The sequence below is a fragment of the Myotis nattereri genome (genome assembly GCF_964212035.1).
Source record: "Myotis nattereri genome assembly, chromosome: 2".
NCBI lineage: Eukaryota > Metazoa > Chordata > Mammalia > Chiroptera > Vespertilionidae > Myotis > Myotis nattereri.
Window position 1 is genome coordinate 64,281,253 of NC_138076.1, and position 12,895 is coordinate 64,294,147.

Below are 12,895 nucleotides of genomic sequence, written 5' to 3' on the forward strand. Positions count from 1 at the left end.
AAAATTAAATGTTTAGGAAAGAACAATAGTGATACCTATGTTGACTGAAAAAGATAAATTTAGGGTATATAAGTATATTTCAAGTAGAGGTGGACCCCTACTCTCCCCCAACATTGAGTGATTGGCCTGATCTGCTTATTTGTTTCTTCATTGTTTCTACCACACACTCAGGGGGAAAAAAATCTCAGTTCTTATTGAGAGAAATTCAACTGTGTAGTCCCCCTTTCTGGTTGTTATGTGGAAACTTTGAATTTTATATTATTATATAATTTATTTACTCATGACAAACATTTACATCATCATTATTTCCATTTTCACACTTTGTGGCTTGGATTCTCCCTAGTAGGCATGTCGGGTTACAGTTAGTAAACATGGTCTCGGTTCCACGTTTATCTGACACTTTTTTTAAGTTATGTTATTAGTGGCATCATGGTTTCCATTTTAATTTCGTTCTACTTTTAGTTTAACATATTCTTTTTATTTATTTGCTACATATGGAGATACCTCTTAAAATGGTTTCTGAAAAACATTGTTTATATTTTAGATGTTGCTGTACATATAGATATAGAGTCTTTTATCTAGAATATAATAACATAAATAATATTCAATAGTTTCTTCAAGAAAAAAAATCATTTATAAAGCATAAATATATACCAAAAGAAGTGGAATTATTTCTCTTTCATGTATTCATCTATCAATAATACAGTAGGTCCTCTGGTTACATCGGAGATCGGATTCTACAGTGTGAAACCCATCTATAAGCACCTATGTCACTCACATGGAGCACATACACAGCAGTAACCAAGTGAAACAGTAAAAAAAAATTTAAAAGAAAGATAACAATTCCTGACTTTTACTTGTGGTAAATAAATAATAAAAAATATAAAGCACATATGTACATACCTCAAAATGACGGAACTTTTTTTTTTATATAAATAAATGGGAAATGTTGACGTAACCACGAAACATCCTACGTCGAGTCCCACATAACCCAAGGACTGTCTGTATATAGAGAGGAAAGGAAAAAAAATTCTACTTCTGTTTGGTAGATTTTCCATCATTTGAAAATATTCAAAACACACTATTAGAGAAACTGTGGTGTTTAAAATATATAGAGTATATGAAAGAAATCCCACCTATTTTTATGGAGAATTGATGATGTAAAAACGAAAACAAAGTAGCTTCTTGTTACCTACCGCCAGGGTGTGAGCGCTTCCAGGGACCAGGGAACCAGAGAGAGGTGACGTGGTGCAGATATTTAAAGGGTGAGCTCTGGATGCCTGGTGCCTGTGACTCATTGGCAGTGACCTAACTATTCCGTGTATCTTTATACTCACTTATAAATTGTGGCCCATAGTAATCTCCATTCCATGGGGTGTTGTGAGGGCGGAGTGAGTTAATGAGTTCTCTAAAGGACATTAGCATGCCATAAATGCTGACTATCTGGTTGTATTATTACTGGCTGTATTATCATTATCCCTTTGTAAGCCAGTGGAGACAGACAATTTCCACATCATCTTCATGTGCAGCAACCTCTCTGTTTTATTTGAAGTTCAGGAGTGAGATAGTTTTTAGAGCAGCGATTCTCAACCTGTGGGTCGCGACCCCTTTGGTGGTCGAACGACCCTTTCACAGGGGTCGCCTAAGACCATCCTACATATCAGATATTTACATTACGATTCATAACAGTAGCAACATTACAGTTATGAAGTAGCAACGAAAATAATTTTACGGTTGGGTCACAACATGAGGAACTGTATTTAAAGGGCCAGACGGTTTAGAACCACTGTTTTAGAGGAATGCAGAGAGCGGTGAGGGGCAGGCCAGTTGGGAAAATGGCGGCTGCAAAAGCTTGGGCATGATTGTTCTCATGAGACGAATGCCAAGGGCTCATGGGGCGTTGGCAATAGGTGAGGAAGGTAGGCTGGCATCAAGATGTGGACTAGTGTAATTGTCACATTAAAAACATTTAAAAGTCATCAAAACCAGCTCTAAGGTTAATTCTTACAATGTTTTTTTATAGGAATGATCATCTTTCTTCCTGATAAGATATTAGAGATTTCTAAATTTTCCCTCCAGTTTTTATTTGAAGAAGGTGATAAACATGGTAAAATGTTGTGAGAACTTAGCATGATGCCTGGCTTTTAACAACATGTTCTATAAATGATAGTTATTATTATTTTCATCATTATAATTTTATATAATTCACCAAAGAAAATATAAAAGGTCAATATTACACATATTTAGTAAAGAGAGGGTGGGGAAACAAGGAGAGATAAACCAAAGAACTTATATACTTACTAGAGACCCGGTGCACAAATTTGTGCACCAGTGGGGTCCCTCAGCCTGACCTGCGGGATTGGGCTGAAACCAGCTCTCCAACGTTCCCTGAGGAGTCCCGGACTTCGAGAGGGCACAGGCCAGGCCAAGGGACCCACTGGTGCACGATTCGGGCCAGGGAGGGATGTGGGAGGTTGGCTAGCCAGGGAGGGATTGTGGGAGGGGTCCAGGGTATGTCCGGCCCATCTCACTCAGTCCTGATCTGCCAGACTTCAGCAACAAGCTAACCTACAGGTCAGAGTGTCTTCCTCCTGATGGTCAGTGCATCTCATAGCAGCTAGTCGACCGGTCGACTGTCTGCCCCCTGGTGGTCAGTGCATGTCATAGTGAGCAGTTGAGCGGCCTTAGCATATCATTAGCATATTACGCTTTGATTGGTTGAACGCCAGCTAGACAACTGAGCACTTAGCATATTAGGCTTTTATTATATAGGATATGCATAACCCATGAACATGGACAATAGGGTGGTGCAGACATAAGGAGGTTGGGTAGTGGTTAGGCAGAAGGGGTAAAGGGGTGGGAATGGGGACATCATTAATACTGTAAAATAAAGAGGGACAAGGAACAAGGCAAATCGTATTTTTTTTCTGAAACTACAGTAAGACAAATACTAGATTAGTGTCATCATCTGGCTGGCACACCTAATGTAGACAAGTACTTTCAGTACTTTCCTATTGAACATCATATCATGTATCAGTTTTTCCCCCTAATAAATGCTATTCATAAAAGATTATAAGTGTGAAAAAAAATGTGCCGATAGGATAGCATAAGAAAGCTAAAAGGCGTGACATCCAAGTGAATAAGATATCACATCAGCATGCTAACCACTTTGCAGCCTGAAGACAACTGCAACATGGCCAACACAAGGGCAAACAGAGGCTGCCAAGGAACCAGATGCTGTTGCTGGAAAGAAAATGTTCTCAGCTCAGCATCTGGGCCTTGCAAATGCAATCCAGAAAGAATGAGGGCAAGCAGAGCTTTGCAGAGGGGAACACCGTTTCATTACCTAAATGCTGTACAGATAACAAAACATATATTTGTAATGATTTTTTTCATTGACAAACACAAAACCAGACTGGGCCTTGTACTCAATATTCCGCCCTGTCAGTGATCACTTTCACTTACCCATTGGAGGAGTTGTAATGGCATATATTATATCTGTGTCTCTGGAGGGAAGTAGTGTTATATATGACCATGTGTTTGGTATAAATTGCTGTGGATGAAGAGATAAAGGGAAGCCTCTGCTCTTTGCATGCCTGTGTGTGTAGAAAGATGCAAGGCTTCCAGGCTTTGAAATTTTAGTGTTTGCTTCTAATGTAAATAGTTTCCATTGAGAAGAAACACTTATCCATTGTAAAGCGTCAAATAAGTCAGAGATTAAATGGAAAAGGCAGGAGATAATATTAATACCAGATAGAATAATGTGCTTTTATATCTCAAATGATCTTATAATCTTTATTTTTAGAAGTATATTTGTGCTTGGACAAGGATAAAATAAATATAAGAAGATATAAGTATTTTAAAACATACCCATGTAGGTTAGATAATTATATTTTACTGTGCAGAAATTTATCATAATATCCTACAGGAATATTTATGTGTACATCTAGGAGTCTAATATTAGTTATAATGCCATGCCCTTCAATGAATAATCTTATTTTTAAAATATTATTCCATATTTGATAATTAAAGCATAAGAATAAATTTCCCAATAACATGTACCTGACATCTGATAATTTGAAATTCAAAAGGTTTTGTATGATAAAATGTAATTTGAACTAATCAATCTTAATTGGTGGCCTGTTATGTTCAAGGCACTAAGAAATTGCTGGAGACCAATTCAAAGATTTGGAATGGTGTTTTTTGTGTTTGTTTTCCTGTCCAGAAGTATACTATATTTTGGCATAATTGCAAATATATACCACTTATATTTTCTACCTGTTTTATAAAGGCCAACAGCCAAGAAAATTTAAAATACAAATGTGGGTCTGCTGCATTCCATTGTAGAGACCTGCCAGGTTCCAGTTACTTTTCGGTTTTCTGCTAAGCAATTGCTTTTGTTTGTTTGTTTGTTTATATACCTGTTTATTTATGTCTAGCAGAGCAATTTTCTTTCAATTTGCCAGCATCCTGATAAATAAAATATAATAAAAGCATTCTTTATTAGTGAAATGGTACTTTAAAGTAGAACAGATGAAATTATTTATGCTGAATATCACCTGCTTTTTACTTTTATTTATTTATTTTTTAAATATATTTTATTGATTTTTTACAGAGAGGAAGGGAGAGAAATAGAGAGTTAGAAACATCGATGAGAGAGAAACATCGATCAGCTGCCTCCTGCACATCTCCCACTGGGGATGTGCACGCAACCCAGGTACATGCCCTTGACCGGAATCGAACCCGGGACCTTTCAGTCCACAGGCTGACGTTCTATCCACTGAGCCAATGAGTAGTGGTTTCGGCATTACTTTTAAAATCATATATGTGCTCAGCTTTAGTGGTCCTTTATTAATATAATTTTTAATTTATGTGGTTAGGTAAATAGCATCTATGAGATCAAGACCAAAATCTAAATCCCTACTTAAACTATTTAACTTCTTAGTTAAGAGATGTACCAGTAAATCTAGAAGGCAGTTTGGAAATTTGTGACATCTATGAAAAGATATACTTGACAATCTAGTGTGAATACAAAATAGTTACAACTTAAAATAAATCCATTCTCCTCTCCCCCCTCCCTAACTTCCCTCCCTTACCCACCAAAAATGAGTCAACAGTGTTTTCACTTCAGGTTTATAGGTTGCATGTGTGTGTTTTGTGTTTTTCTGTGTGCTTACACAGTAGGTGAAAATGAAGTAGAAGTTAAATACATCTGAAAAAAGAAGAAAGAAAACATTATTTCACATATGGGACGTTCCCTGAATAGTTTGTTTTTCGTTAAATCAACAGTTCTACTTGCAGACTCCCTAGGGTTTTCAAAGTCACTGAAAAGAACCCAAATCAGATTACTTGAATCAACACTCTTGCTGCAAGCCGTATATTCATCTCTCTGCTTTTTATTGGATAGGAATTGCTGCAAGTTTTCCAGCTGCATGATCTCCATACTTTGTATACAAACCAAACATGTTAGATATATAGTAATAACAGGGCCTGTAGCCATGTTTTGGGGTGGCTTTCTTTGTTGTTGTTGTATCCAAAATATTGTTCATATCTTGCTCCCATAAGTCCCCTAGCATCTAGCATTGTGTATATTGGCATTTATAAAAAAATGTTTGTTGAATGGAAGAATCCTATATAGTAAAAGGCTAATATGCAAATAGACCGCATGGTGGAACAACCAGAACAACCAACCAACTGGTTGCTATGACATGCGCTGACCACCAGGGGGCGTGTGTGGACCATGGTGGGCATTGGCCAAGGAGGGATGGTGGAGCAGGTAAGTGGGGGTGCCAGTCGCTGTCATCAGGGTGAGTCTCTGGTGGTTACTGAAAATTCTTTGCTCCATAAGCCATGGTCCTACCCAATGCTCGCACCCACTGCAGGCACTGGCCCCACTCACACCCACAGCCAGCGCTGGAGCCACCGCTCGCACCCGCTGCCAGTGCCCAGCATCAGTCCCAATCACTGGGAACCATTGACTGCCAGCCCCAATCACCCCTGAAGGCTTCTCCACCTCCCCCTGCTCCTGAGGGGCGATCGGGCAGCTGCTGCTCGCACCTGCTGACCACACGGCCCCCACTCACACCCGCTGCTGGTGCCAGCCCCAATTGCTCCATGCCATCAACACATGGGAGCAGTGGCAGGAGCAGTGCTGCCAGCCAACAGGGACCAGGGTCCACGGTGGGAGGGGCCAGGCAGGGGAACGGAGGATGGGCCTGGACCTGCCCCTGTGCCTACCACAGCCTCAGGGCCCACAGTTGCTTTCAAGGTGTACAAATTTGTGCACTGAGCCCTTAGTAAAAAATAAATGAAGAGGAGAAATAAAGACATGGGATATAAAGAATTTAAATTACATTGAATGATCCCTGGAGATGAAAGGGCCAATGAGAAAAAAAACGGCAGTGAAACGTATATGGAATGAACAACCTCACTTATTGTCAAGGATACCATAGCATTGGCAAGAGAATAGCAGTGTGCTAGCAGTCAAACATGGGTTTCTATCTACAGCCCTGCCCTTGAGTGATAAATCCTACAGCGTTTCCAGGCATTGGTCTCCTCAATCAATTCTGGTAGGTCATGAATTGCAACTAGGAGCACAGTGACTCCCAGCACCAATAAATTGACAATTGTTTTCTGAAACTGGGTGTGACTCCTAGTCCGCCTCTCTATGTACTGAGCACTCAAGAATATTGTGGATAGGCCCGGCCACAGTGGCTCTGGTTGAACATCGACCTGTGAGCCAGGAGGTTGCAGTTTGATTCCCTATCCGGCCACATGCCCGCATTGTGAGCTAGCTCCATCCCAGTGGGGGGCATGCAGGAGGCAGCCGATCCAATTCTCTCTCATCCCTGATGTTTCTATCTCCCACTCTCCCTCTCCTTTCCTCTCTGAAATCAATTAAAAAATATATCATTTTTTAAAAAAGGATAGTGTGGATAAAAATTTAAAAGAATACTGTGGTTGGCTGGTTGGTAATGGCTATGGTGAGCTTAGGGGAATGATGGCATCCCCGAACTAGAAGTTTTCTGAGAGTTTTCTATGGATTCTTTATTGTTTCTTTGGGCTAAAAATGTTTCATTTACCTATTTAACCTCTTGTGAACATTCTGCTTATTAGTTTCGTTTTAACCTTTTCAAGACAGAGGTTCCAAAGTCCTCACTGCTTAAATAACTTTCATATTCTGTGTTGGCTCTTCCTTATTTTTTGGTTACTGTAGATAAGAAATTGCTATTTTAAGTCTCAGATATCAACAACTTTATCAAAAGCAATTACGATTTTTAGTACTATAAAATGATTTATTTATTTTCTACTTATTATCAAATGCAAAATTATTTGAGATTATATAGCGATAAGTCATATAAAGCTAATCAGTTATTTGATAACATTACTAGTAAGCAATGGGTAATCCAATATAACATGGAATTTTCACATAGGGTCAAACAGTTACATTCATTTACATTTTCCTGCAGCTGATTATGTTCCTGGAAGGGTTGTCCTAGACTGCCATCTATTTATTTTAAGGCACTAGTAATCCAGGTATCATGAAATGAAAATGTTATTAACTTTAAGCAATTCAGTTCAAATTGTTATAATTTGCACATGTAGATGCCTAAAAAGCTGCTATTATAAACAATTTAGTCAATCTCGTTACAAAAATAACAGACATAACAATGTACTGGGTCTAATGCATTTTAATTTATCAGTTTAATCAACTGCGGTATGCATGTTGCCAATTTTTTTTGCTTTTAAACAAGAATATATGGCAATTGATCAGAAAGAATATGTTTTCTGTGTGACTTTGAAACTCCGCCGTGCCTGCTGCAGTTGTGTTGCTGCGATGGATGACTTTCACAACAGGAAATCAGGCCAATTTAAAGTCCAGGCACCAAGCAATTTGAGAACCACCAGCTTCATGCAGTAATATAATTATTCCCTCCGAGGCTCTTAATTGTATTCATCACACCATGATTTCTGCACAAATTAAGCATGCATTTACTGCTATATATAACTTGCTTTGCAGTTAACATTCTGGAAACAAATTTCAAGGAGATGAAATTTTGGACTTATTCATCCCCTGAAATCACAAGTTCCAAATGTTCCATATACTTTAAGGTCACATTTTCTATCTTGTAGCCTCTCTCTATATAAATACCAAACTGTTTCAGAGGAAACAAATATCCAGAATTGGATATGTAATTTTTAATTTTCCTAGAAATGTGCAGGAGTATAAATTCTAAATATTTCTTGCATTTGTAATATTTCTCTGAAAGGAATTCTTAGCTAAATCTAAGTTACATGTAAAATAAATCACTCAGAATCAAAAAAATATTTTCATAAGTGCTCAATATGAAATGTTAATTACTCATGAAATACATTTGCACCCATTTAGGACAAAAATAAAATAATTAAAAGTGACCCAATGGATATACATAGATAAATCTTTTTAGGTTGAAACCAAACAGCACATTTTACCTGATATACTTAGAAATAGAAATATAATCTATATTCATGTGTTTTTAAAGTAAATTGAACTAGTAAAATGAAGGCTTTTTTATTACTTCATTTTTTAGAATCTTAGCTATTGAATGATTGGATTTCTAGAGTATTTGCTGCTAATGGTTTTTATTACACTGCCTTCCTTACCCTGCTTTATTTTTAACTATATTATAAATATTGCTTTCTAATATTTGATATAGTTTGTGTATTTTCTTTATTTTTTTCAGAGTAGAAACTCTACAAGGGCAGGGATTTTTCTGTCTTTTTCTCTCTTATTGATATATCTAATCTATTAAACAGTGTCTGCATAGTAGGCATTCAATAAGTATTTGTTAAATTAAAAGCTGAGTAACATTTTCCTTGTTTATTCCTATCTCATTAGAAAAACTCCTTGAAGGCAGGAGCTATAGGAAAGCAGCACAGTGATTTGTATTCTCTCAGTCATTCATTCAAAAACCTTTGTTAAGCCGCAACCATGAGCAGCACAAATGGGCTTTGCATTCACAACATGCAGTGACTTGGAGTGTGAGTTTTGCCCTGTTTTAGTTGAATAACGTAACAGTTTTAAAAAATCTCTACTGATACTCAATGTTAGGAATTGGATCTCTAGACACAGTTGATGGGAATGCAAATGGTGTAGTCACTATGGAAAACACTGTGGAGGCTCCTCAAAAAACTAAAAATAGAACTATCATATGATCCACTTCTGATTACACATCTATCCAAAATATTTAAAATTAGCATCTTCAAAAAATAGATGCACTCCATGTTTATTACAGCACTACTCACAGTAGCTATGATATGGAAATAATCTGAATGCCTATAGACATATGAATGAATACATATAAGAGAATACTGTTCAATCTTAAAAATGAATGAAATCCTGCAGTTTACAATCGCATGGATGGACACCGAGGGCATTAGGCCAAGGGAAATAAGCCAAAAATACACAGAAAGACGAATGCTGCATGGTTACACTTACATGAGCTACCTAAAATAATCAAATGCATGAAATCAAAGATTAGAATGGTGGTTACTGGAGACTGGAAGAAATGGTAAGATATTGCTCAACAGGAATTAAGTTTCATTTAGGTAAGACGGAGAAGCCTAGAGATCTGTGGTAAAACATTGTGCCTATAGTCAACAATAAGGTTTTGTACACTTGGAATTTTTAACAGGATAGATGTAAGGTGAAGTGTTTTACCATAATAAAGAAAGATAATTCCTACACTGATTTTACATTTATTTTAATTATACATCATTTTAGAAGCAAAAAAATGTTGGGATGTGGTACAATAATGAATGTGTAATGCTGTAAACATAGGTCTGACGGAACGTAAGCACTCAGTGGGTGGTAACTGTGACTTAAGAAGGAGTTTTATCTTTTGTATTTTTGACTTAGTATCTTAAACATATTAGGTGGGCAACAGGTGCTTTTAAAAGGTTGATTGATTATTTTTCAGCTCCCATAAACCAGTCAATTATCCTTTAAAGATGGGACTCTGCAAAAGGAAGGAGAAGTCCTAATTTTAACTACATCTTTGAGGGCAGCCTTGCTAATGGTTTTTGTCAGAGGTGGTCCTTAGCCATTGAGATTGAGAGGATTGAAGGGGCGTGAGAACCAAATGTAATGGGTTGGCAGTTCTTCTAAGGGCAAGTAAAAAACTTTTGCAAGATAGAAAATATCTCTGGGTGTTTTCTTGGCGGGGGGATTAAAAGATTAAATTAGAGAAAACTTGGTGACTAGAAAAACAGTTGTAAGCTTTCTCATTAATGCAGGTGAGAAATAGCGGAAAACTGTATGAGGGTTATTGTGAAATGAATGTGAAAAATATAGGCAAGAGAAAGACGCAAAAGGCCTGGATAATGGGTACTAGGGGTTGCTCCTGGGCGCAGCTGAAGAATAAAAGTAATCAAATACAACTTTTTGATATTTAAGTGAATAATTATAATATTTATTAAGAAAGGAGATATAAAGTGAGAAATAAATATCCTTTGGACACATTTCAAACACATATTCTATTCAGAAAAATCATGCCATATAATTATTTGGCAATAAATTCATTCCCCTTTCCTATTTTCTCACCTAAGTTTATTGTAAGTTTTCTTCTATATAAACATTTAGTCTGCTTAGTGATCTACAGATTCAAAATTTAAGACAAAAATTATTAGATATTATGTCTATTATTATCCATGTAAAATAAACCCATAAATATAATTAATACTTGACATAATATGTAGAAAATACCTCTGCTGGGGTGGAAGGAACATAACGTCTTAGTTGTAAAAGTAACATCAAACAACAAATGGTGGAAACTAAACCTTTTCATCTATTACATGGCATTTTTACATTAATGATTGAAAGTTGATGATTGGAATAATTGATTCCCTGTATATTCACTTAATTGAAGTATTTGCTACCATATTATTGAGATGAATATTAGATTGGCATTTTACAAAACCTCTCATTTGCAGATTATAAGCTTTTAAATTCTGTTCTCCCATCTGTCAACTTCAAGTCCATGTAGTCTATATCCTTTTTGAGTGGTGTTAACACAACTTCATTACATTGTGATATATACTATACAAATGTTAATTATGTATTTGACCTTGTTAATGACATGGCAATGTTATAATTTTGATTTTCTTTTGAAAACTATCGATAAGACAAATTATTTAAAAGGATATAGATGCAATTAGATTCAAACCCATTTTAATACATAAGCATAAGGCATCCCTAAGATGTTATTAATTTATTCAATCTATTTTTAGGGGAAAGCAATAAAATTCATGATATATTTTAATTTCACGTATTATCATTCTTATCTGATACTTAAAGAAAACTAATATAACATGTATTTTTCAAGGTACATAAAAATAATTTTATGTGTTTTACTAAGCAAAATTTAATCTCATATGTATTCTTTTTTTGTGAAAGATGACAGTAACCATAATACTTTAAAATCAATTATTATCAGAGTTTTATCTTTTAATATTAAAATATAACAGCTAATCAATTCTGTACATTTATAGGCTTATGCTATCCATAGATCTTGTCATATAATAATTGACATAATGATAAAGTAGGAAGAATCAGAGAGACAGAAAGAACTAGGAACTACTAAGTAGCAATTTTCTCAGAAAAAAAATTGAACTGGAATAGATTTGTTAGTGGCAAAAATGGCAGTAAAATGTTACCAGACCTTCCTTGGTTCATCAACCTCAGCACTTGAGTTCGGCAAAGAAGGAATTCAGAGCCAAGCAACTCAAATTACAAGAGAAAGTTTATTTAAAAAGTCACAGAGGTGGAAAAGGTGAGCTGGACTGCATGGGCTCAAGAAATGATTTATAGAGACAAAAGAAGGTCCCTTGGAGTTTAGGAAAAAGAAAGGCAGAGAGAATGCATCTGGGGAAAAGTGGAAGGGGAAAGGTGCAGGTAGGCTGCAGAGAGAGAGAGAGAGCACACCCGGGGAAAGAAAGGAATGAGGAAAGGCACAGGCATGCTCAAAAGAGAGAAAGAGCATGCACTGGGTCCTCCAACTTGAAGGTTTTTATTCAATCTCTAAAGCAGGGATCTTCGGGGAGGTCCAGGAGAAGATCTCAATGAAGTATTCATCAGCTTTCCAGGTGTGTCCTTTCAAGGCTCTGGTCTCTACTGATTGGTTAGTGCCAGGGTAGGGGGTCATTAATCATCAGAGCTGGTTCTGATGTCAACCATGGTGTCACACTACCTGGCCTTGCTGGTTTTCTGGATCTGAAGCTGAAATACAACTGAGGCCTACATGTTACCTCTAGTTTGACCAGAGCTCTCTCTTTGTGGTCAACAGACCTAAAGCTTTGTTCCTAAGATTATTTGATGTGGGTCAGAGCCTCATTGTCATGCAAGGGCTTGTTTGGGAGTCATATGAGGCTTTTCTCTGGCCCCTTCATTTCTCCTCTCAGGGTGTCTACCACGTGATTTGTGACATGATAGAGGAGGAACGGTTCCACTGGGGGGAGGTCCTTGCTTTCCCAGTGTTGTCTTTGCTAGGCTCCCCAGGCTTTCCTCCCTGGTGACCTTCCATACCTGGCCTATCGTTCTTGTTCTGTTCATTCCTGTTGAACAACCCACTACAGATTCACTGGTATATTATGTACCAGCTTCTTCCAATAAAATAACACTTTCAGAAAATTAAATTTGCATAGATATGTTAAATCTGGGACTAATATGTTTCCTAAGCTCAAGCCTTCTTGAATGAAGAACAAAGATAAAGAACAAACAAACTAAAAGAGTCTAAAGAAATTTGTCTGCAACAGGAAAAATAGAATTACTACAAAACAAAAAGCATCCTATGGAAATATCAAGTGAGAGGAAATTATTGAAAGACTATAAACTGCATACAAGAACCATTCATTATCA